Raw genomic sequence first — 25,081 nt, forward strand, 5'->3', positions numbered from 1 at the left:
TCAATTCAAAATCTGCCTTACAAAATGCTGTGTGAACATACCCTAAGAGTGTAGTGCTTATTTTAGCCGTTTTCTGTCTTTCTCTAAACAATTTTTGTCAGGAGTGCTCTGAGGAAATTTTTTTTTTTCCGGGGGTGCCTCAAGTCTGAAAAGGTTGGGACACTCTGTACTAGGCTAGAGGCCATTCAGCCTGCAGCCTATCAGCCGCAGGGACAGGATCCATGTGCAGGCCGGCGCGATGACATCACTGGATCACGTTGGCTTACGCAAGGATCCTCACATCGGCATTGTGGAGCAGCTCTGTTTGTCGTGGGAACGGGGCCTAAATGAGTAAAAATTTTTTGGTTTGGGGGCACTATCTACAAAGGGGAGGTGGGGGCTGCATGGCACTGTCTACAAGGAGGTGGGGGCTGTATGGCACTGTCTACAAGGAGGTGGGGGCTGTATGGCACTGTCTACAATGTGGGGGCTGTATGGCACTATCTACAAGGAGGTGGGGGCTGTATGGCACTCTACAAGGGGATGGTGGGGGCTGTATGATTATTTATGGAGGGTTTCCAAAATATAAGGCCCTCAAAGCCATTTCAGAACTGGTCCCTAAAAAAATTGGATTTGGAAATTTTCGTGAAAATGTGAAAAATTCCTGCTAAAGTTATAAGCCTCCTAACGTCCTAGAAAAATAAAAGGATGTTCAAAAAAACGATGCAAACATAAAGTAGACATATGAGAAATATTAACTAGTAACTAATTTGTGTGGTATTACTATCGGTCTTACAAGCAAATACATTTAAATTTATAAAAATGCTAATTTTTATGTATGGTCTGCTCAAAGAATCTTCAGAATTGTATACTACAATGTTATGTATAATGTACTTGATTTATATTTCCCTTCCCCACCCATCCTTCTTTTCTATTGTTTCCTTCCCTATTTTGTTTGAAAACCCAATAAAAACATTGAAATTAAAAATGCTAATTTTTGAAAATTTTCTCAACATTTTGGTGTTTTTTGTTACAAATAAAACAATCTCAGAATCGCTTGGATAAGTAAAAACCATTGCAAAGTTATTATTACATAAAGTGACACATGTCAGATTTTAAAAAATGGGCTGTCCACAAGACCAAAATTGTCTGTGTCTCCAAGGGGTTAAAGGCTATGTACACTTTTAAAATAGGTGTTATTTTTTTAAAATAAAAATGTGCGTTTGGTGCAACTTTCTAAATACATTTTATTAAAAATTATTTTTACTTTTTCAGATACAGCTGCTTTGCATCCTGTATACAGAGCAGCTATATCTAGCGCTGAAACCTCCATCCATCAGGTTAGCGTCACTGACGGGTTCAGTGACTTTTTTGACTGTATACCAGGGACACCTGGAGCTAGCGCTCAGGTACCTATTGATGGCCGATGCCTGGTAGTACTTAGTTGGTCCCGTGGCCATGGGTCCCATTATGGGCGCATCAAGGTCCCAGTCTGATCGTATCACATCCAGGAGACAGGCGAGGCGGGATTGCTCTCACAGGCGTTCTCACAGCAGAGAAGATAGGCCCACTAGTGGGCGCCGCTCTAGGAGCAGACACAGCAGGGGACGTTCCGGCAGCTCCTGCCTGGGGGTGGTCTGGTTATCATTCCTCCTCTTCATCTGACAGCAGTAATAGAAGTCACTATACGAGGCGTTCGCATGGGAGCCAGAGACGTAGACGGCCAGACACCCGGGGGCAGAGGGGACAATCGCCCGTTCCTGCTGCTGTGGTTTCCACAGCTTTTCCGTAGCCTACTATACTGACTCCTGATGCTCAGCCTGCCATTCAACAGACCGGTAAGTTGTCTTGTGTTCAAGCATATAATAAGGCCGCATCTAGCGGCGGGGGTGATATTTTGGATTTCTTAAAACATATGTTATCAAAATTAGAGGGCTCTACTCCTTTAACACCTTCTCCAGAGGTAAAAAGCGCACAGCTTGAGCAGGGCCCGGCTAGCAATGGTTTATTGTTTCGTGGTTCATATTTATGCGGAGTTGCCCCCTTGGGGACACATTTATCTAATGAAACAAGGGAAGAGATCGGTAAATGTGAATTTGTTGATATACGGTCACTAGTGTCTCCGGACCAGTTGACCAAATGGCACTCCTTCCCTTCTGAGCCCTACTGTGTGCCCAAACAGCAGTTTATGACCACTTATGGGTTATTGCTGTACTCGGAAGAAACTGCTTTACAAATGTTGGTGGTCTTTATTTCCTTTATTTATTAAGAAAATGAAAAAGTTCGAGCTAAAGCTACGTCTCATTGAAGAAAAAGGATTTTTTTTAATTATCACTGCCCAATTCTAATAAAATCTATGAAACACCTGTGGGGTCAAAATGCTCACTACACACCTAGATGAATTCCTCAAGGGGTGTAGTTTAGTAAATGCAGTCCCTTTTGGGTAGTTTCCACTGTATTGGTACCTTAGGGGCTTTGCAAAAGTGACATGGTGTCAAGAAGCCAATCCAGCAAAATCTGTGCTTCAAAAGCCAAATGGTGCTCCTTCTCTTCTGATCTTTGCCGTGTGCCCAAACAGCAGTTTATGCCCCATTTAACAGGTTTTTTTCTTCTTTATTCCTTGTGGACATAGTTATTTTAAACTAAAACTACATCTTATTGGAAAAAATGAAATTTTTTCATTTTCACGTCCAAATTCTAATAAAATCTGTGGAACAGCTGTGGTGTCAAAATGCTCACTAGACCATTAGATGAATTCCTTGTGGGGTGTAGTTTCCAAAATGGGGTCTTTTATGGGGTGTGTCCATTGTTTTGGCATCACAAGACCTCTTCAGACCTGACATGGTGCCTAAAATATATTCTAATAAATAGAAGGCCCCAAAATCCTCTAGGTGCTCCTTTGATTCTGAGGCCTATATTTTAGTCCATTAGCACACTAGGACCACATGTGGGATATTTCTAAAAACTGCAAAATTTGGGCAATAAATATTAAGTTGTGTTTCTCTGGTAAAACTTTCTGTGTTACAGAAAATGATTAAATATGATTTTCTGCAAATAAAAAAAGTAAATTTGTAAATTTCACCTCCACTTTGCTTTAATTCTTGTGAAACACCTAAAGGGTTAAGAAACTTTTAAATGCTGTTTTGAATACTTTGAGGGGTGCAGTTTTGTATTGTATAGGCTCCTCAAAGCCACTTCACAACTGAAGTGGTCCGTGTAAACATAGCCTTTTGAAATCTTCTTGAAAAGGTGAGAAATATGTGCTAAAGTTCTAAGCCTTGTAACATCCTAGAAAAATAGAAGGATGTTTGGGAAATGTTAATTAGAAACTATCTTACTTGGTATTACTATCTGTCATACAAGCAGATTTATTTAAATTTAAAAAAAGCTATTATTTGCAATTGTTAGTAAAATTTTGCTGTTTTTCACAATTAAATACTGAATGTACCAACCAAATTTTACCACTAACTAGTCCAAGATGTGAAGAGAAAACAATCTCAGAATCGCTTGGAAAGGTAAAAGCATTCAAAAGTCATTACCACAAAAAGTGACACAGATTTGAAAAATAAAGCTCTGTCAGGAAGGTCAAAAGTGGCTGCAGCAGGAAGGGTTTAAGGGAATTACCCATTAGCCTGGGTTCTCATCATGGGATTGGTGGGCTCTAAATCCGGGGGTGGGCTCTACATCCGGGGGTGGATTATAAATTTATTTTACCAAGGTTCCTCTTCGTCTTTGACTCCCCTCCAGCTTGAAAGAGAACCCTCTCCCTCCCTATATTGGTCTGTGTGACTGATCTGTTTGAATTGTACTGGTTTTTCATGGTATATGTATCTTTCTTTAGGCCCTGTTCACATTGAGTTTTTTGCCGCGGAAACCGCGGCAAAAATTGGCCGGAATTGCCCTCCATTGATTTCAATAAAAGGAGAGGCGTTTTTTTCCCGCGAGCAGAAAAAAATGCTCGCGGGAAAAAAAAGCAACATGACCTATCTTGAGTGGTTTTCTGCCTCTAAATCCCCATTGAAATCAATGGGAGATGGAAAAAAACGCCACGAACGGCCTCTGCGTTTTTTTTACGCATTTTATGTTTTTTATCTTTGCCTGTTAGGCCTTATTCACACAAACGTGTTATACGTCCGTGCTGCGCGCGTCGCACGGACCTATGTTAGTGAAAGGGGCCGTTCAGACTGTCAGTGATTTTTCACGCAGCGTATGTGTGCTGCGTGAAACTCACGACATGTCAATGGATGCGTGCAAATCACGCACGGCACACAGAAGCAATTCCGGGTACCGCGCGTGATGCACGCTACAGTAGTAAAATAAATAAATGAAAACAGAAGAGCACCTCGTGCTTTTCTGTTTGTAAACATAAAAACAGAGTGTCATAATGATGCTAGCTAATAATGCCACACGGACCTTTTGCGCGCGCAAAACGCAGCGTTTATAGCGTTTATTTTTCCAGGCAGAATTTTCTACCTGCAAATAACTCTGTGTGAACAGGGCCTTATTCTGCGGAATAATGTTGTTTTATACTTAGTCCTCATGCACACGACCGTAGCCATGTGCACGGCTGTGATTTTCGGGTTGGCAGGGGGCGGAGTGTCACCTGCAAGCCGCCCGCAAATCGCGGGCCGTGCACATGGCCGCGGCTATTATTTGCTATGAGCCTGGACAGCAGAACACGGCCGTAATAAGACTTGCCCGTTCTTTCTGCGGTCCTGGCTCCTGGGAAATGCACGGACCGTGGAAACCACGGTCGTGTGCATGGCCCTATAGGAATGAATGGGGCCGCAATACTCCTGTGGATTTTCGGGGGAATTGCGGCCGCAAAAGCACGGTCGTGTGCTTGGGGCCTTACGTGCCTATTCCTTGTATTTAGACACAGCTGGCGGTGTGGAAGGACCTTGTCCATCCAAGTTAGGATTTAGTAGGAGAACCTACCTGACGTATCAACTAAGACGTGCCCACTGCGGATGCGGCAGCGGGGCATGCGTGGTGACAGTTTTTTGAAGAACAATTTCATCTGTATTTAGCTTCGGACAATTTTTTCTCCATGCTTATAAATCTTATAATATATCTGTGGCCTACCCCCCTTTTATACCCACGATATGAATCAGAGTGTTCATTTAATTATAATTAAGAAGACAGACTTTGTAATTTTATCCCGGTAGTCAGAAGTATATTTTATATACAGTGGCTTTCCAATTTAAATAAATCTATTGTTGTTTGTCAGGCACAGGATAAGCTGGCTGTACCGTAAATTAAGAGGATTGCTAAAAAAAAAGTGATAAGAAGAATGTTTTCCTCCATGATCAGTACAATATATCACATACAGGGTCTTTAATTCTGTTACTCTGCAGTAACATCTCATAGAAGCCGACCTTTATTTACATTTCACTTCTATAAGCTTTTGTCTTTAGGTTTAGTGTCCCTTTAAATGTGTTAGAATAGCTAAGTGTAGTCTTGGATGAGCAATCCTTCTTTTTTGGCTATAAGCCCTGCTATGTTTCCACTAACTGAGTTACACATTAAGATGATGAGCTTCCCATATTTTAAAGGCATAACAGTTACAAAAATACAATTTCTATCTTGACCTTGTGTGAATATTCAGAAATCCCATTAGGTATTAATTATTTATCCATCAGGTACACTCACCTATAGTTTGTTCAGTTCCAGCCCGCAAATATTAAAGAGACCATCTCATTCATGGGGGGATCTGCATCCCAGCACCTGCAGTATCTGCAGCGTCTCTGGCCTGTTCAGCCACTGCAGTAATATTCCAAGTGGCACACATCCAGCAAACGCAGAACAATCTCACCTTATGGCCAGCAGAGGGCATTTTTTCCAGGACTGAATGTTATGGTTTTTTTCAGAACACCACAACGATGCTGAAGTTGGTTTCTTATTTAGAGCTGAAGTTGGTTTCTTATTCAGCAGTTTCTTATTCACATTTTCAGTATTTTTGTTTTTTATGAAAATATTAAATTGAAAACTTATGTTAATAATAAAATACGTTGCACTAAGCTGCCCAGAAGTGAAATCACTTTAAAACAGCCTAAAAACATGACTAAGGTATGTTTAATGTTTTGCTATCTATGACCTCCCACCAGTAACTCAAATAAGGGACCACAACCTGAAATTGGTGTAAAGGCCACAGCAGCCATTTATTAACCCCTTCCCGACATCCGCCGTATATATACGGCGCACTCCGGGTGGGGGGATATGGAGCGGGCTCACGGGCTGAGTCCGCTCCATAGAGCGAGTGTGTCGGCTGTGTGTTACAGCCGACACTTCCGGGTTACGAGCGGGATCAATAGAGATCGCGGCATTTAAATGACTAAGAACAGGGGGGCGATCCCCTGTAACGTCTCAACGGCACCCCCGCGGCGAGATCGGGGGGAGCCGTTGGTTCACACGGCTGCCTGGGGGTCAGACGAAGTCCCCCAGGTCCGCCATCTTGGTACTCCTATGAAGCTCTGCCTCCGGCAGGGCTTCATAGGAGACTTAGAATACCCATAACTGAATGTGAGGAAGCCTTTCTGTTTTCCATATCAGTGTATTTTAATTGTTCGTTTCATTTTAGGTCCTGATGGCCAATGTGTTTTTATGATTTATTGTAATAAAGGATTCATACATTTTTGCAGATACAATTTGTATTTGGTGTTATTCTTTCCCTCAGTGGAGGTGTGATATGTCCTCACATTCAGTTATGGGTATTCTATGTCTATTCTTCTTTTTGATATGTGCGGACGTTTATTGTAACGTTTATCGTTTGGCCTGTCCCAGTATAGTTATTTAATCTTCATAGGAGACTGTCAGAATCACGATATACTACAATACATTAGTATTGCAGTATATCGTGCAAGCGATCTAACGATCGCTGGTTGAAGTCCCTTAGGGGGACTAATTAAAAATGTAAAAATGAGTTAAATAAAGTGTAAAAAAAAAATTACAATTAAAAGTTCAAAAAACCCCCCTTTTCCCATTTTCCCCCTAGAGCATAGTAAAAAATTAAATAAATAAACATAATTGGTATCGCCGCGTCCGTAAAAGTCTGAACTATCACAATATATCATTATTTAACCCGCACGATGAACGCCGTAAAAAAAATAAAAATTGTAAACGCCAGAATGTCTATTTTCTGGTCACCTAATCTCCCACAAAAAATGAAATAAACAGTGATCAAACCGTCACATTTACACCAAAATGGTATTATTAAAAACTACAGCTTATCCCGCAAAAAAATAAGCCCTTAAACAACTTAATCGAAGGAAAAATAAAGAAGTTACGGCTCTCGAAATTTGGCGAAACAAAATAAATTTTCTATTTTACACTTTTTTACTTGTAAAAGTAGTAAAACATAGAAAAACCTACACATATTTGGTATCGGCGTAATCGTATTGACCCATAGAATAAAATTAACATGTTGTTTTAATTGTACAGTGAATTCCGTAAAAATGGCGCGCAAAAAACTATGGCGGAATCGCAGTTTTTTTCATTTTCTACCCCACAAATAATTTTTTTCCCGTTTCCTAGTGCATTATACGGCAAAATAAATGGTGCTTCGTAAACTACAACTCGTCCCGCAAAAATCAAGCCCTCATAGTACTATATCGACGGAAAAATAAAGGCGTTATGGCCTTTGGAAGGTGGGGAGGGAAAAATGAAAATCTGAAAAAGGGCTGCGGCGTGAAAGGGTTAAATACACAAAATATTCAAATGCAATCAAATAGCATAAACATAATATAACAAACATTTTATAAATTAACATCCTGCACTATTCTGCACGCATTCTCCTGTTAAAGGATCCTTGAAGGCACTTCAAGCATTATATTTTCACTCAATTATTTTCTTGTCAGGTCTGGAACTTATTGCCCTACAGCCGTACTGCACCTGACCCGAGGGCACCAACCATCTCCAAGACCTTACCCTTCCTGGGGACCCTGCCCATCAGGAATCTATAAAACAAGCTGGGTAACCACTCCCAGCCCCTACAATACTAGCCAGGGTTAAATGCCCCGAGTTCTTTAACAACAATCTTTTATGTTGTTCTCCTTCTTCCCATTACGTGCCTTCAAAGACCCCTCCTTCTACCACCATGACATTCATGTGTGACACCTTACACATGAACGTCCCTCCACAGCTGCAGGGCTTTTTCCAAGCCGTTCCAAATGCCCAAGGTCCACATGTCCAGACTCACATCATTCAAGTGCACCCCGTCAGAATGAAGAAAACCGAACTCTGCACCGTCCAACTCCCTATGGCGCACTACCACACCTCTGTTGCGAGCATCAAATTTCTCCACGACTTTGTTCACCTTTGCTCTAGCTCGGTTCAAACTCTGCACGGAATGCGCTTGTTGCCACGCCCTGCGGGTAACGATGTCCGGCCATACAATGATCAAACCAGGAAACGAGGACCACAAACGTAAAGGATCCAGCTTAACATCCCTCATCAGATCCCTGGACGTCCGCATCGCCAAATCATTCCCGCCAAGATTGATGAGCAAAATATCTGGCGCCCTATCCAAATGTGTATAAAATTGAATCTCTGGCAACAGCCTGCAAAAAATAATGTGTCACAGTGTGGGGTGTGGAGTCACTGGGCCATACCGCGTAGAGGGATAGCAGCTGGCCAAACAGGTATAGTACAAAGTCTATAGTCCAGAAAGGGTACCTGAGGCAATGTAGACAGTAGCGGTGATTCAGGCTGAAGATAAGGCTCCGGCAGTAGACGGACACCCGGTGGTGTGTGACACAGTAGATGCAGTGGAAGACACAACTCGACTTCAACTCTAGATGGCACAGGGGCACGGTAGCACGGGATACAGGGTACAGGCAGCAGGAACGGGTAACACTGGGAACTGGAAAACACTGGGAGACCATTTGCAAGAAAAACTTTAGGTATACAACAACGCTCAGGCAGTGATCAAGATGGCAGAGCCCTTTTTATAGTCCAGCAGCATTCTGGACTGAGTGCAGACTTCCTGCAATTGTGTGCACACTGGCCCTTTAAGGTAATGCACGCGCGGGCTCGCGCGCCCTGCGATAGCCAGTCTCAGATCAAGGAAGTGAGTGCCGGCGTCTCACAGGAGGGAGACACCGCAGAGAACTCAAGTGTCCATGGCCGCGGCCATAGAGGTAACAGCATGCCCCTCAGACCCAACCATCTGAGCTGAACGTTGGTATGGGCAAAGCCGAACTGGCATCCTGCCGGGCCCCAATATCCACACCAAAAAGGGGCCTGCACCTAAAATAAAATATACAAGAAGAGTAAGGCAACGTAAATCAAACAACACCTGCAACATAACTCTCCCCAAATACCCTAAAGCAAATGTGGGCGGTCATAAATCTTGTATCAGTCAGACTCCCACCTGCCCATCTTCCTGACCATAGCCGGGGATAAACCCCACCTAGCAGCCTCAGTGGCCGCACCAATTTGAAACGAATGAGAGCTATATTGCGGGCCCAACTGCCCAGACAACAGAATACATTTGTGAAAAACCTACACTGATATTTAGATAGCGACAACCCATCGTCATGAACCAACAAAGATACCGGCCCCTGAGGCCGAACTGCCACATAATCCTGAAAACAGCGAACCGGACATACCCTAGCCACAATTTACGCCCCCAGACACACCAAGAAACCCTTCTCCGCTTGATCTGTCTTTGATCTGTGGAGCAAGCATGACAGGGAGGACCCCTTCAACGGAACATCTAAGAACAACAACCCCCAGCCACCCGCTTACTTGCCGCCACTAACTCTGATATCCGGAAAGCTCCAAAGAAAGCTAAAGAAAAGGCCAGCATGAACAGCCGAACCTCAAACCTTGACACACAAACAGCTTGCAGATGCCCACAAAGAGATTCCAATAGCTCAAAAGATACTGGTTTCCTAGAGTCCCTGGACACGTAACCTTTCCAAAAGCCCTTCATCGCCTGCCTAACCAAGAAGGACTTTGTCACATCCTCCTCCCCTTTGAGTCGAAACCATAAAGCTAGGGCCGACAAAAGCCTTTACACACCTGAGGAAGACACCCCTTCACTATAGGAATTACCTATAAAATACAACCAGCAGGCTAACCGATCCCCGGCATTATGACTCACCTGAGCACTCTGCAACAAGGCTTCCCAAACCTGCCAAACTGCACTGTACGCCTTCCACGTGGCCCCACTAACTGACCGCTGAATCAACGACATCGCCACTGTCATACCACCTTCCAAAGATGCTGTTGACGAGAAAGGGAATCAGCCACAGAATTAAGCAACCCAGGAACATGCAAATTCAACACCAACCCCCGCAAAACCAAGTACTGTAACAATCGTACAACCAGAGGGGAATTGGTCGTTTGAGCATTGATGGCCTGAACCACTCCCAAATTATCACACACAAAACAGACTCTCCTGTCCCTCAGAAAATCACCCCAAATCTCCATAGCCACCACTATCGGGAACAGTTCGAGCAAAGCCAAATTACCTACAAACCCATATTTTTGCCATGCAATAGGCCAGACACTCAAGCACCACTGCCCCTGAAAATACGCCCCAAAACCACAAGCACCCATAAGAACATTGAAGCTTTGCAAAAATCCACCCCACACCAACAAATCCGCTTTCAACTCACTCGGCAACCGAACTAAATGATGAGGGGAATGAGCCCCCGCGGTAGCCCTAGCCAACCGCCTACAAAACACCCGCCCAATCGGCATGATCCGACATGCAAAATTCAAACGACCCAACATTGACTGCAAGTCCCGTAACTGCATCTTCTTAATTCGTAAGGCACGCGCCACCAAGTCTTTCAATTCCTGCAACTTATCATCAGGCAAATGACATTCCATTCTATCCAAATCAAGAATTATCCCCAGAAACTTGATGACCGTAGTAGGTCCCTCAGTTTTCTCAGGCGCCAGGGGTACACCAAATTCGCTCGCCACCCTTTCCATAGTATGAAGCAACCCCGCACACACATACGTAGCTGGAGGACCGATAAATAAAAAATCGTCGAGATGGCACCTGCGCCTCCCACCGAACCGCCCATTTCAAAAACGTGCTAAACATTTCAAAGTAAGCACAGGAAATGGAGCAGCCCATCAGGAGGCAGCAATCAACAAAATATCCACTCTGCCAACAGCAACCCAACAAATAAAAACTCTCCAAATGCACTGGCAACAAACGAAACGCGGCTTCTATATTGGTTTTTGCTAAAAGAGAGCCCCTCCCGTACTTGCGAACCCAAACGACCGCAGCATTGAAGGAAGTATAACTAACCGCGCAAAGGCTAGGATCAATGCCATCGTTCACCGACTCCCCGTCAGGATAAGACAGGTGGTGTATAAGGTGGAATTTGTTAACCTCCTTCTTTGGAACCGAACTCAAGGGAGAAACACGCAATCCAGTAACAGGGGGGAGGAAAATGTGCCAGCCATGCGGCCCAAAGCCGCATCCTTCATCAATTTATCTGTAACTATATCAGGCCGGGCCAAAGCAGACGACAAATTGCGTGTTACCCCCTCCCGGTCTGTAGAATTAGGGTATGTTCACACAGCCTATTTTCGGCCGTTTTCCGGGCCTTAAATGGACGAAAAATCTGAAGCAGAATGCCTCCAAACATCTGCCTATTGATTTCAATGGGAAAAACAGCTTTCTGTTCCGACGGGCCGTTTTTTTTTTACGCGGCCGTTTTGAAAAATTTCAGTATGGGACAGTTAATTCCACGGAGAGGCAGGGACTCCTAGCATCGTACATAACTATGATGCTAGGAGCCTGGCTCCCTGCAGTGTGTTCGGTCCGGGACTTGCGGCCGAAATACGTTCCGTCCTTTACGGACCGAACATGCTACATAGGTAGTGCAATGTATTAGAACATCAATCAAACAGTTGGACCTTCAAGTCCCCTAGAAAAGTGTAAAAAGTGTGTTTAAAAAGTAAAAATAAAAGTTGTAAAAAATAAAATTATTGTTTCAAGTAATAACCTAAAACACTATCGCCCTTTTTCCCTTATCAAGTAATTTATTATTGAAAAAAATAAATAAAACCATACATATTTGGTATCGCCGCGTCCATAACGACCTGAAATATAAAAATATTATGTTATTTGTGCCTCATAGTGAATGCCGTAAAAAACAACCTAAAAAATAATGCTTTTTTTTTGGTCACTTTGTCTTCCAAAAATGTAAATAAAAAGTGATCAAAAAGTCGCATGTATCCAAAAATGGTACCGATAAAAACTAAAGCTCGTCTCGCAAAAAACAAGCACTCATACAGCTCCGTCGATTAAAAAATTAAAAAGTTATGGCTCTTACAACTTGGCGACAGAAAAAATAAATTCTTTTTACAAAAGTAATTTTATTGTGCAAAAAGTTGTAAAACATAAAAAAGTGCTATAAATTAGGTATCGCCGGAATCGTACTAAGCCGCAGAATAAAGTTAACATGTAATTTATGATGCGTGGGGAACGCTGTATAAAAAAAACTAAAAAACTACGTCAGAATTGCTGTTTTTTGATCACCTTGCCTCCCAAAAAAACCGATAACAAGTAATCAAAAAGTCACATGTACCCCAGAATGGTACCAATAGTAACTACAGCTCGTCCCGCAAAAAAAAAAACAGCCCTCATACCACTACATCTATGAAAAAATAAAACTAGTTAAAGCTCCAATAAGTCAGGAAAGAAAGAGACTTCCGGAGGCGGGGCATACTGTGTGGCCGCATCTTACCTCGGCTCCGTGTCCCGAGCAGGAGATCCAGCCGCCATCAATGCCATCGGAGGCTTGGTGTCCTCCTTCTTGGGCTGGAAACACGGGACATCCTCCCCTGTCTTGTTGGAGTCGCTCTTCTGCTCCGGGAGTCCTTAGTGTCTCCAGGGAGACAAGCCGCCTCAGTGTCTGTCGGCCAGCTTGGGGCCTGCTTTTGCTGCGCTGCGCCGGCGCTGCTGCATCCCATCTCCTCAAAGGGGGTCTCGGAGCCCCTGTACCGCTCCCCGGGGACGCTCTCTTGCCGGTACACATTGCGGGCGTCACCCTCGCCCGCCACGTGGAGTCGTCGGCCATCTTGGGGCCTATCATCCGGGGCTGGCTGGCCACTGCTGCTGGTCCTGAGACGGTTGGATGGTCTCTCTGCTACATTTGCAATCCCCAGTTGCCTCACGGAGGGGGATTGTGAGGAGCACATCATTCCCACTCATAGGGGTCGTAGGAGGGATCTGGAGACCCTTTACCCGGCGCTACAACGGGGTGGATCTGTGTGGCCTGGCCCCTTCCCCATCATCAGGAGATTGGCGGCCATTTTGAGTGTCTTCATCCTTCAAAGTAAAGCACCCGGACCGGAGATATCTCCTGGTACTGAGTGAGTACAGTGTCTCCCCCTTTCAAGGACTGAGAGGAAGCAAAAAACACGGCACCACATAGTGCAGGTTACCCAGGTGTAAGGTGGTAATGAAAGAGCAATACTAACCTGGTAACGGGTGATAAAAGCAATTAAAAGATAAAGGTGCTGCTGCTGCCAGGACTCGAGGCCGGTGATTCAGATGAAAGACCGCAAAGGATGTGCTGGATAAGCAGGAAAAGGAGTCACCGCGGGCGCTGCTGCACTTCAATGGGACAAAGGGACTAAAGGTTCAGAATATTGATAATATTGATAAATGATGTACGGGAGAGTATAAGATGAATGGAATTTATTGGTAATATGACTACGCGTTTCAATGCCGTACCGGCATCTTCATCAGGTCATGAAGGAACATACAAAAATCACTTTTTAAATAGCAAAGTTAATGTTGAAAAAAACCCGCCAATGTGAACGGGGTCAGGGTGTTAAAGTGACGTCATAGTTCAAAGTTCAAAAGAGCAGATAATCGCAAAAAAACAGTAAAAAGTATGTCGTATAAAAAGAAACAGTTACCCCGGGGGTAATCGGATAATCACAGATACTTAATGTAAATAGATACAAATATAAATATAAACCACAGATACGATGTGTGGTATAGAGGTCTAACCTTTCGGTGCAAAAGATGACATTTTGGAATAAAAGCCATTTTATCGGCATTAATTCTAAACCGGCAATATACATATAAAGAATTATGAATATAAAGAACAATAGTCCAAAGACAAGCTAGATCTTGGGCATAGTTGCGAGCCAAAAATATAGAATGTAATTGAATATATAAAACTATGTACAAGATATGATAAAAATAAAGAATGGAAATTCCAACATATAAACAACAAACGAGCTTCCACAATTGAGAAAGCTATTGATATTGAAAGATTCTTTGGTTACTGCAGATGTGTAAGTGGAGACTTTATGAGTTATGTTGGTACAGCACATACATCGCTGTCGACCACATTTGTAAGAACCAAGAGTCCTAGGGAGCAAAGTGGTGCAGGGTGCCATGGAATTTTTTATTTTGCTGGGTGCTAAAATATTTTTGAGGGATTTGGATCGTCTATAGGTGATGATAGGTCTATCAGGTAATTCTGTTTTTAAAAAGGGATCATTTTTCAGGATATACCAGTGCTTATCCAGAACCTCTCGGATTTTTCTACTTCCACTATTGAATGATGTAATAAAATTGTTACTGAAATTTTGTTTATTTTTGATTGCTTAAAGATTCATGTATCAAACATGAAAAAGCAATCAAAAATAAACAAAATTTCAGTAATAATTGTATTACATCATTCAATAGTGGAAGTAGAAAAATCCACTAAAAATGTCCCATTGAAGTGCAGCAGCGCCCGCGGTGACTCCTTTTCCTGCTTATCCAGCACACCCTTTCAAGGACTGCCACTGGCGTAGCTATAGGGGTCGCAGCGGTCGCAATTTGCGACCGGGCCCCAAAGCCAAAGGAGCCCACGGCCCCCCGCACCACATCAATAAAAAGTTACTATAGTACTTTACTTACCTTCCTGGTTCCGGATCGCAGCGGAGGTCCTGACGTCAAGCACTGTGCGCAGCGCATGACGTCACAGCGCTATGCGCCACGCACAGCATCGAGACGACAGAACTCCCGCCGCGGCCGAAGAGGAAGGTAAGGTTAGCCCTGACTGGCGGGGTCCGACTCCCGGGACCCGCCAATCAGCCGTTTTGAAGGGGCCGCAGCACTCGTACGAGAGCTGCTCCCCTTCATTCCTGTCACTTCATTCCGGTCACACTGTGAATCCGTGTCGGCGATTCACAGTGTGAGCAAGTAGTGAAATGAAGGGGAAGCAGCTCTCGTACGAGTGCTGCGGCCCCTTCAAAACAGCTGATTTGCGGGTCCCGGGCGACACATCAGCTATTGATGGCCTATCCTGTGGATAGGCCATCAATGTTTAGGGACTGCACAACCCCTAAGCCTACGATGTATCAGGCTTAGGGGGCCCATGAGACAGGATCACAGATTGTGTGATCCTGTCTGCTGGGCCCTGTATCTAAGCCAATCACATGGTAGGCTTATATACATGGCCCATGCGTGATCCTGTCTGCTGGGCCCTGTATCTAAGCCTACCACACTGTAGGTTTAGATACAGGGCCCCAGCACACAGTAATCTTATACTGTATAAGCTTACTGTCTGCTGGACCCTGTATCTAAGCCTACGTTGTGGTAGGCTTAGATACAGGGTCCCACAGACAGTATCACACATGGGCCCTGTATCTAAGCCTAACACGTGTTGCTAATCATTTTTTGTGTGGTTTCTTACAGGTTCGGTCGTTGGACTACGGCGGATTCCAGGACTACTTCGATGACAGCTTTTTTTTTATTATCAATAAAATGGTTCATGAGGGCTGTGTGGGTTTTTTTTTTTTATTTCAATAAAATATTTTTTCTATGTCTTTGTGTTTTTTTTTAAACTATATTACTACCGCCTTAGTAATGGCAGCCGGCTGATTGACGACGTCCATTGCTAAGGCGGGGCTTAGTGTTAGGCGGTGCAGAGCCGAACACTAACCCCCTTTATTACCCCGGTACCCACCACCAGGGCCGCCATCAGGGGGGTATTAGGGGTAGTACTGTAGGGGGCCCGGCCAAACTTAATTGAAAGGGGGGCCCGGCAACTGCCGCGACTTGCTTTTGGTAGAAAAAAACAAGCCCCTGCAATGGGGCCTGTTCTTTTCACCAAAACAATGTCGTGAGCTGCTGCGGGCCCCTGAGCTGCGGGCCCCCCTCTCATCACCGCCGCCGCGCCGCGAAACACCACCGCTTGCGCGCGTACGAGCGCGCACGACCGCAAGCGCGCACGATCGCAAGAGCGCGCCCACGTGCGAACGACCAGGCGCGCCGCCGAGAGGGAGCAACACAAGTACATCGACGGGGAAGGACAGCCACACAGGGACAGCGGCGCACGGTTACTTACCTGCTGGCCCACCTCCGACTCCGCCTCCTCCTTGTCCTCCTCCGCCTCCTCCTTGTCCTCCTCCGCCTCCTCGTCCTCCTTGTCCTCCTCCGCCTCCTCGTCCGACTCCGCCTCCTTCTCCAGAGCGTAGCTGCGTAAGGAGAGGGGGAGGAGTCTAGTTCTTGCGCGGCGGCAGTTCTACGATCCCCGCCATTTTCTGGAGCATGGAGGTGAAGGACGACGTCTGGACCGAAGACATCGCCTGAAGAGGACTGGAGTGGGAGCAGCTCTTCTGACATGGTGAGTAAAGTGTGTCAAAGTGCTGTTTAAGTATGGCCCTGTTCACACAGAGTATTTTGCAGGCCGAAAAAATCTGCCTCAATATTCCTTAAATAATTTTGAGGCAGATTTTGAGGCAGATTTTGACCTGCCCACACTATCTTGCTGCGTTTTTTGCTGCGTTTTTTGCCCGCTGCGATTGAGGACAGCAGACAAAAAACGCAGGGAAAAATGCATTTTCTGCCTCCCATTTATTTCGATGGGAGGTCAGAGGCGGAACCGCGGCAAGAAAGGACGTGCTGCTTTTTCTTTTTTCTGCGACTTATTCTCATTGATTTCAGATTAAATCAATGGGAGGCGGTTTTGGAAGTTTTTTGGTGCTGATTCTGACGCAGTGTCCGAGTCAATATCAAGGCCCAAAAACTGTGTGAACTGGGCCTTATTGTTAGGGCTTATTCAGACGAACGTGTAATACGTCCGTGCAACGTGTGTGATTTTCACGCGCCTCGCACGGACCTATGTTACTCTATGGGGCCGTGCAGACTGTCAGTGATTTTCACGCAGCGTGTGTCCGCTGCGTAAAACTCACGACATGTCCGATATTTGTGCATTGTTCGCGCATCACGCACCCATTGAAGTCAATGGGTGCGTGAAAATCCCGCCCAGCACTTCCGCAGCAGTATAAACTATGAATGAAAACAGAAAAGCACCACGTGCTACAAACATACAGAGTGTCATAATGATGGCGGCTGCGCGAAAATCACGCAGCCACGCATCATACGCTGCTGACACACGGAGCTGTTATGGACCTTTTGCATGCGCAGAACGCCACGTTTTTGCGCACGCAAAAAGCACACGCTCGTGTAAATCCGGCCTTAGGGTAGGAACACACTAGGCATGAACGCTGCGGATTTTATGCAACACATTTTATTGTGGATAATCCGCAGCGTATGCGTATTACAGTCGCAGCAGAGTGGATGAGATTTGAACAAATCTCATTCACACGCTGCAAAAATAATGGACCTGCAGTGTGGCTTTTGGCTTTTTAAGCCGCAGCATGTCAATGTATTCTGTGGAATCGCTGCTCCTCTGTTGCGGAAATGCTGCGGTTCTGCCGCAAAAATCACAAATGAGAAAAAAAAGGTACTTTTTTACATTTATAAAAAAGTTTAGACTTGCCCCGGCCGTAGTCTTGGTGACGTGATCCTCTATTCTTAGCGCAGCCCGGAATAGAGGATCGCGTCACCAGGACTACGGCCGGGGCAAGTCTAAACTTTTGTATAAATTTAAAAAAGTGCCTTTTTTTTTTTCTCATGTGTGATTTTTGCGGCAGAACCGCAGCATTTCCGCAACAGAGGAGCAGCAATTCCACAGAATACATTGACATGTTGCGGCTTAAAAAGCCAAAAGCCACACTGCAGGTCCATTATTTTTGCAGCGTGTGAATGAGATTTGTTCTAATCTCATCCACTCGGCTGCGACTGTAATACGCATACGCTGCCTAGTGTGTTCCTACCCTAAGGCCGGATTTACACAAGCGTGTGCTTTTTGCGTGCGCATGCAAAAGGTCCATAACAGCTCCGTGTGTCAGCAGCGTATGATGCGTGGCTAGGTGATTTTCGCGCAGCCGCCATCATTATGACACTCTGTTTGTATGTTTGTAGCACGTGGTGCTTTTCTGTTTTCATTCATAGTTTATACTGCTGCGGAAGTGCTGGGCGTGATTTTCACGCACCCATTGACGTCAATGGGTGCGTGATGCGCGAACAATGCACAAATATAGGACATGTCGTGAGTTTTACGCAGCAGACACACGGACACACGCTGCGTGAAAATCACTGACAGTCTGAACGGCCCCATAGAGTAATATAGGTCCGTGCGAGGCGCGTGAAAATCACGCACGTTGCACGGATGTATTACACGTTCGTCTGAATAAGCCCTAACAATAAGGCCCAGTTCACAGAGTTTTTGGGCCTTGATATTGACTCGGACACTGCGTCAGAATCAGCACCAAAAAAACTTCCAAAACCGCCTCCCATTGATTTAATCTGAAATCAATGGGAGCCAGTCGCGGAAAAAAGAAAAATCAGCACGTCCTTTCTTGCCGCGGTTCTGCCTCTGACCTCCCATCTAAATCAATGGGAGGCAGAAAATGCATTTTTCGCTGCGTTTTTTGTCTATCATCAATCGCCGCGGGCAAAAAACGCGGCAAGATAGTGTGGGCAGGTCAAAATCTGCCTCAAAATTCGGTGCGCAGTTCCAGGCGGGTGCGCATGCGCCGGAGTTTGCGGGTGTGCGCGATCGGTCGCACGGGCGGCAGTGTTTGACGACCCCCATGCTACCCAGGGCCGCCATCAGGGGGGGTATTATGGGTACTGATGTGAGAGGCCTCCTCAGACTCCGCCTGCATCGCTGTCTTGTCCTTATTCACCTTAACTCCTACACACCGGAGACATCACTCCACCAAACCTATCGCCGGCTGACAGTCCTATGTCCTCTCCATTTATGGATCATCATCATGCCACTGCAGTGACAGAAGAGTTGTCTCGCTTAATGCTGCCTTTATTTGACAAGAGACTGGACCTGATCCATACCTCCATTAACTCGGCACTGGCGCAGATTACCGCAAACGGACAAAAAATAGCGGACCTGGAAAAGCGCGTGCTGGCAGGCGAAACTACAGTGTCTGATCTGGAGAACTCGGTGGCTCAACACCAAGATGCAGAAATCATTCTGAGAGACAAGCTGGAGGACCTGGAAAACCGGGACAGGCAGAACAATCTGCGCTTTGTAGGAATTCCTGAAAACGTTGTGGGCCATGATCTCATGCAGCTTCTCACAGCAGACCTCCCATCCGCCCTTCAACTGGATCTTACACCGGACCCGTTCAGCATTGAGCATGCTCACAGAATTAGCCCTCCGCGGGGAGAGAGAGAGAGCAGTCCTCGCCCAGTGATAACGAAATATCTTAACTGGGCAATCAAGGAACGTGTCTTACGGGCTTATAGACAGGCCAGGAACTTGCAGGTCAGGGGATCTAAACTCATTTTCCAGGACTTCTCCTCAGCAGTCTCCTTGAAACGAAAGGCGTTCACGCCAATATGCTGCCATTTACACGAGAAGGCAATACGTTTCCAACTTCTGTACCCAGCTAAGCTCAAGGTGACAGAAAATGGCCGAACCACCATCTACGAGGATCCTGGAGCAGCTCGACGTCACTTCCTCAGAGATGTCCCTGGCTGACCTGTTATCATCCTGTGAAAATTTGGGGACTCTTCTACTTCACGTTCTTCAGAGCCTTTCCGCATGTTGCGTACTTGCACTGTAATGCTGCTATTGTTTTCTTTTATTATGCCTTGCATTGCAAATTTTTGTTATTATGTGGTGCACATATTGTTCACCTTATTTACCTATGTTTTTTTCTTAACTCAGGATTTTTACTACCCCCCTCTTCCCTGGACACGTGTTATCCTCCTAGGTCGCTACACCGTGGGGTCTACTGCTTGCTGGGACAGTGGACCCCGATTTTGTAACGCTTTGCACCTCCACTCTAAGATCGCCCCTATTGGGATAGGATGAGTACCCTCTATTTCACTATAGACACACCTGTCGTCACGCCTTCCACACTACGAATGGTCAGCTGGAACGTTGCCGGCTTAAACACTGTGGTCAAGTGTAAACAGGTCATGACTCACTTAAAGCGACTGAGACCTCATGTCATTTTCTTACAGGAGACACATTGGCGAAAGGGCGCTCGGGGTTCACTGAAGGCCCCATGGTTGGGTGACTGTTACATGGTCTCTCACCCTTCTAAATCTAGAGGGGTGGCGACTCTCTTTCATAACTCTTTGGACCTGACTATTCACGATACATACTCAGACACGGGGGGGACGGACATTTCCTGTACATTGACGCTACTATCAACACGCACAGATATAGCCTGGTTAACATATACGCACTTGTGTACCTGAACGCAGACTTTTACTCCTCTCTTTTCACTTTCCTACTACAGAGACAAACATACACTTTGATTTTGGGAGACGACTTTAATCTCACCTTGAATTCAGACATTGACCGGTCCAAGCCGAACACGCAGGACCGCGCGGGGGCCTCGGTACTCCTTACACTCATGGAACACCTATCCTTGTGTGATCCCTGGCGTGTAACCCACACCTCCTCACGAGAATACACATATTTTTCGCATGTTCACAATACCCACTCCCGCATTGATTACTTTCTTGTGCCGGATTCCCTTTTTCCATCACTCACTTCAGTAGACCTGACGCCCATATGTATATCAGACCACGCTCCAGTATGCATGGAATTTACCATGGGCACTCCAACGTCCTATAGTCGTATTGGCGGTTCCCTTCCTATCTGTTCACCTCTGAGGATTTCCGCAAATACCTGACCGTCCACTGGTCTCATTACGTAGATGACAATATTGGCCACCTAGATGATATGGCTCTTTTTTGGTCCGCGTCTAAGGCGGTTATGAGAGGACACATTATTTCTTATGTTGATTTTAAACGACGGGAATATCGTAAGAAATTTCACTCCTTAAATACAGACCTTATCAAGGCTCATAAATTACTGGTGGATTCCTGTACTCCTGAGGCTAAAACAGCATATCTAGCAACTAAGTCTCTATTGGAGACCTACCTACAGGGTCAGGCTAGATGGGGCGTGGACATGACCAGCAACAGATATTTTAGATGGGGTAACCGTATCGGCTCTCTGCTGGCAAAGATTCACAGGCCTAAGCACTCGAATCACAACATTGTGAAACTAGTGGATCTGGTATCTCGCTCTGAGATCCTGGACTCTGATCTCGTCCGACGGAAGTTCGTGAATTATTTTACGGATTTCTATCGAACGACGACATATGATCAGGAGGAAACTAATTCATTCCTATCCAAGCTTCATCTGCCTAAACTGACTGAAGAGAATAGAACGGTTTTAAATAATGATATCAGGCAGGCAGAGGTTGCTTTAGCGATTTCTTATTTACCCAATAATAAAACGCCGGGTCCTGACGGTTTATCGGCGGAATATCGCAAACTATTGCCTGATATTGTACCGACATTGACGAGGACCTTACAAGCCATATTTTGTGGGGAGATCGACATGCCTGACTTTCATGAGTCCAGGACCATATTGCTTCCCAAAGCTGATAGGGATCCAACCCTCCTTTCCTCATATCGCCCGATTTCCCTTTTAAACCAAGACTATAAGTTTCTAACAAAGATCTTGGCTGACCGCCTCCAAACCATGCTTGGACCGATCATTGCCCCAACTCATTTGGGTTTCTTGAGGAATAGACATTCCACTAAAGGTATTCGCCAGGCTGTGGCAGCCACGGTGTCTGCCCTAGACCCCTCCTCCCAGTGACCATGTTGTTGGGACTTGACGCGGAAAAGGCGTTTGACTCAGTTTCATGGCCATTTCTCACAGCGGTGTTGCAGTCCCGGGACTTCGGGGACCGCTTTCTAACATTCCTCTCACGCTCACAGGCCTGCTCTGTCACGTCCCTTACCATTAATGGGCTTAGCTCGCCACCTATCCCCATTTTCAGGGGTACGTGTCAGGGGTGCCCTCTCTCACCGTTACTTTTTAACTTGTCCCTAGATCCCCTTCTCCGTCATATTCAGTCCCTAGCCTGTTTTCGGGGTATACAAATTGGAGATTCTCAAATTAAATTATCGGCATTCGCAGATGATATAATGCTGTTCATATCCAACCCTGCCTCTACGCTACAACCAATCCTACAGGATATCTCACTTTATGGCGCCTTGTGTTCCTGGAAAAACTATCTTACCTTTTCCGAACGGATTGGGTGGAAACCTCCCTTCTGAAAGAGCACAAAACTGAGGGTTTTTTTAAGCTGTGGGAGAATTGTATACCTCTCTTACCGCTTCACATTAAACAAAAGCTGATTGCATGTTTTGGCTCCTCCACTTGGTACCTGGAGCACCAGTTGTCTGGTGTGACACCAATCATGATATGATTCCCTAAGCATCAGTGTGGAATTGTGGCACTGCGGGGGATACATGTGTCCATCCTCTCCTCCCCCCTCCCTCTTCTATCCTTCCCTTCCCCTTTCTTTATGGTTTCCTTTATGTGTTACATGTCCTATGAACATTGATACCTTTTTTTTTTTCCCCTTTGTCTTTGGGGTAAAATCTCTCGTACTGTTCTAACGAGGATCTTTTGCAATAATGTATATGACTTGCAGGTTATATTTTCTGTAACGTATGGACATTAGTGTTCAGAGATGCTATTGCCATGGGACATCTTTTTGTTGAATTTTTGTTCATTTCTTTATAATTGTTGGAAAATAAAAATACATACTTTAAAAAAAAAAAGTCAGGAAAGAAAAATATGCAGTTGTACCGGCTCGAGGGGAACATTTCTTCTGTTTCAAGTGGCGATTTATCAAGCCCCTAAAATTAGGGAACCAGGAAGGGTAGGGCCAAAACACATCTGCTGGATGCGAGGATTCCCGTGTTATACCAGGACAACACTTCCCAGCAAAATTCCCCAAACTGCAAAGGTGCGGAGTGTGGACCTAATGGGAGATAAGTAAGGACACCATTTATCAGTGCGACACCGACCTGTGCAGAAAGGATTGCTTCACAGCGTAACAAATATTTATGGATTATTTTATTGTTTACCCCATTATTATACCTCCTGACTATGCCCCTAATATACTCTGCCCAGCTTACATATGCCCCACATTATAAACTGAAATACCAGTAAAACTCCAAACAAATCTACTACCAAGCAAAATCCACGCTCCAAAAACTAAATGGCGCTCCTTCCCTTCTGAGCCCTACAGCGTCCCCAAACAGCAGTTTACTTACACATATATAGCATTGCCATACCTGGGAGAACCCTTTTAACAATTTTTGGGATGGGTGTCTCCAGTGGCATAAGCTGGGCATGACATATTTCCCACTGAAATGTCACATCTAGGGAAAATTTTAAATTTTTACTTTGCACCATCTGCCCACTACACCCCTTAATAAATGCCTTGAGGAGTGTAGTTTACAAAATGGGGTCACTTCTCAGCGATTTATTTTATTATTTCACTCAGAGCCTCTGCAATTGCAAACCAATACTGGGTAAGTTGCCAAATTAGGCCTCAATTTCGCATGGTATTCTCTAATTCCCGAGCCCTGTCGATAGTCCAGGCAAAAGATTAGGGCCACATGTAGGGTGTTTCTAAAACCGGAAAACACAGCATAATAATTAGAGAGCTGTCTTGTTATGGTGGCACAAGATGGGCAGCACATATTGGCATATCTATGGAAAAAATAAAATTTTCACTCTGCAACATCGAGTGCACACTAATTTCTACAAAACACCTGTGGGTTTAAAATGCTCGCTACACCTAGGTGAATACCTTGAGGGCTTTAGTTTCCAAAATAGGGTCACTTGTGGGGGGGTTTCCACTGTTTTGGTCCCACAGGGGCTTTGCAAATGCGACATAGTGACCAGAAACCAATCAAGCAAAATCTGTACTCCAAAAGCCAAATGGCGCTCCTTCCAATCTGAGCCCTGCCGTGTGCCCAAACAGCAGTTTATGATCACATATGGGGTATTGCCGTACTCGGGAGAAATTGCTTTACAAACATTGTGGTTCATTTTTTCCTTTTTGTATTGAAAAAATAAAAACATTTGAGCTAAAGCTACGTCTTATTAAAGAAAAAATATTTTTTTAATTTTCACTGCCCAATCCTAATAAAATCTATGAATCATCTGTAGGGTTAAAATGCTCACTACACCCCTAGGTGAATTCCTTGAGGGGTGTAGTTTCCAAAATGGGGGTTTCTACAGTTTTAGTCCCACAGGGGCTTTGCAAATGCGACATAGCAACCAGAAACCAATCCAGCAAAATCTGTACTCCAAAAGCCAAATGGCACTCCTTCCCTTTTTTTATCAAAACTTTGTTTATTGATTTTTACATTTTTCAACATACATGTTATACAGTAACGTACATATGATTCATTTAGTAACAAGTATAAATTTACTACCTAGGAGTGAACCTTCCAATGTAGTGTGACCGAATCCACAAATTCCAACTCCTTATTATCTGAGATTCACAACATTATTACATCCAGCTCCATTTTCTTCCTACTACTTAAAGCTAACACTATATTTTCGTGGGTCCATAATATATTGAGTGCTTTAAGTAATCTACATCTTTTTCCTGGTCCAGAAGGAATCTGCATACTCCCTTCATCTCAAGCATCTAGACATTCTATCTAACCCTTATGGTCAGTAGTAATGGCCAGCCAAGGTTGCCAAATTTTTTAGTATTTGCCTACATTTCTTAACGCTAAGTAACTTAGTTCCTCTAATCTTGACATTTGTGCCACTTTATTCAACCATTGGGCTATAGACGGAGGGGTTACTTTCCTCCAACCCAGCGGGATCAGAGCCTTAGCTGCCAGCACTAATTGTGGCCACAATTCTTCCCTACCGTGTTTTGCAGGACTCTCATCTTGTAGGTTCAG

At 44.9% G+C, this 25,081-nt stretch overlaps 1 protein-coding gene across 4 annotated transcripts in view; it reads right to left on the bottom strand.

Annotated features, from left to right (window-relative positions):
• Window positions 1-5,743, bottom strand: part of TMEM25 (transmembrane protein 25) — a 182,996-nt gene extending 177,253 nt beyond the window's left edge. For all 4 annotated transcript variants that reach the window (XM_075838880.1, XM_075838878.1, XM_075838879.1 and 1 more), the window contains exon 1: window positions 5,632-5,743. The gene's annotated coding sequence lies outside the window, so the exon portion shown is untranslated. The remainder of the gene's footprint in view (window positions 1-5,631) is intronic.
• Between the last annotated feature and the right edge of the window lie 19,338 nt (window positions 5,744-25,081).

Source organism: Rhinoderma darwinii, chromosome 10 (genome assembly GCF_050947455.1).
Source record: "Rhinoderma darwinii isolate aRhiDar2 chromosome 10, aRhiDar2.hap1, whole genome shotgun sequence".
In the NCBI taxonomy this organism is placed as follows: Eukaryota; Metazoa; Chordata; class Amphibia; order Anura; family Rhinodermatidae; genus Rhinoderma; species Rhinoderma darwinii.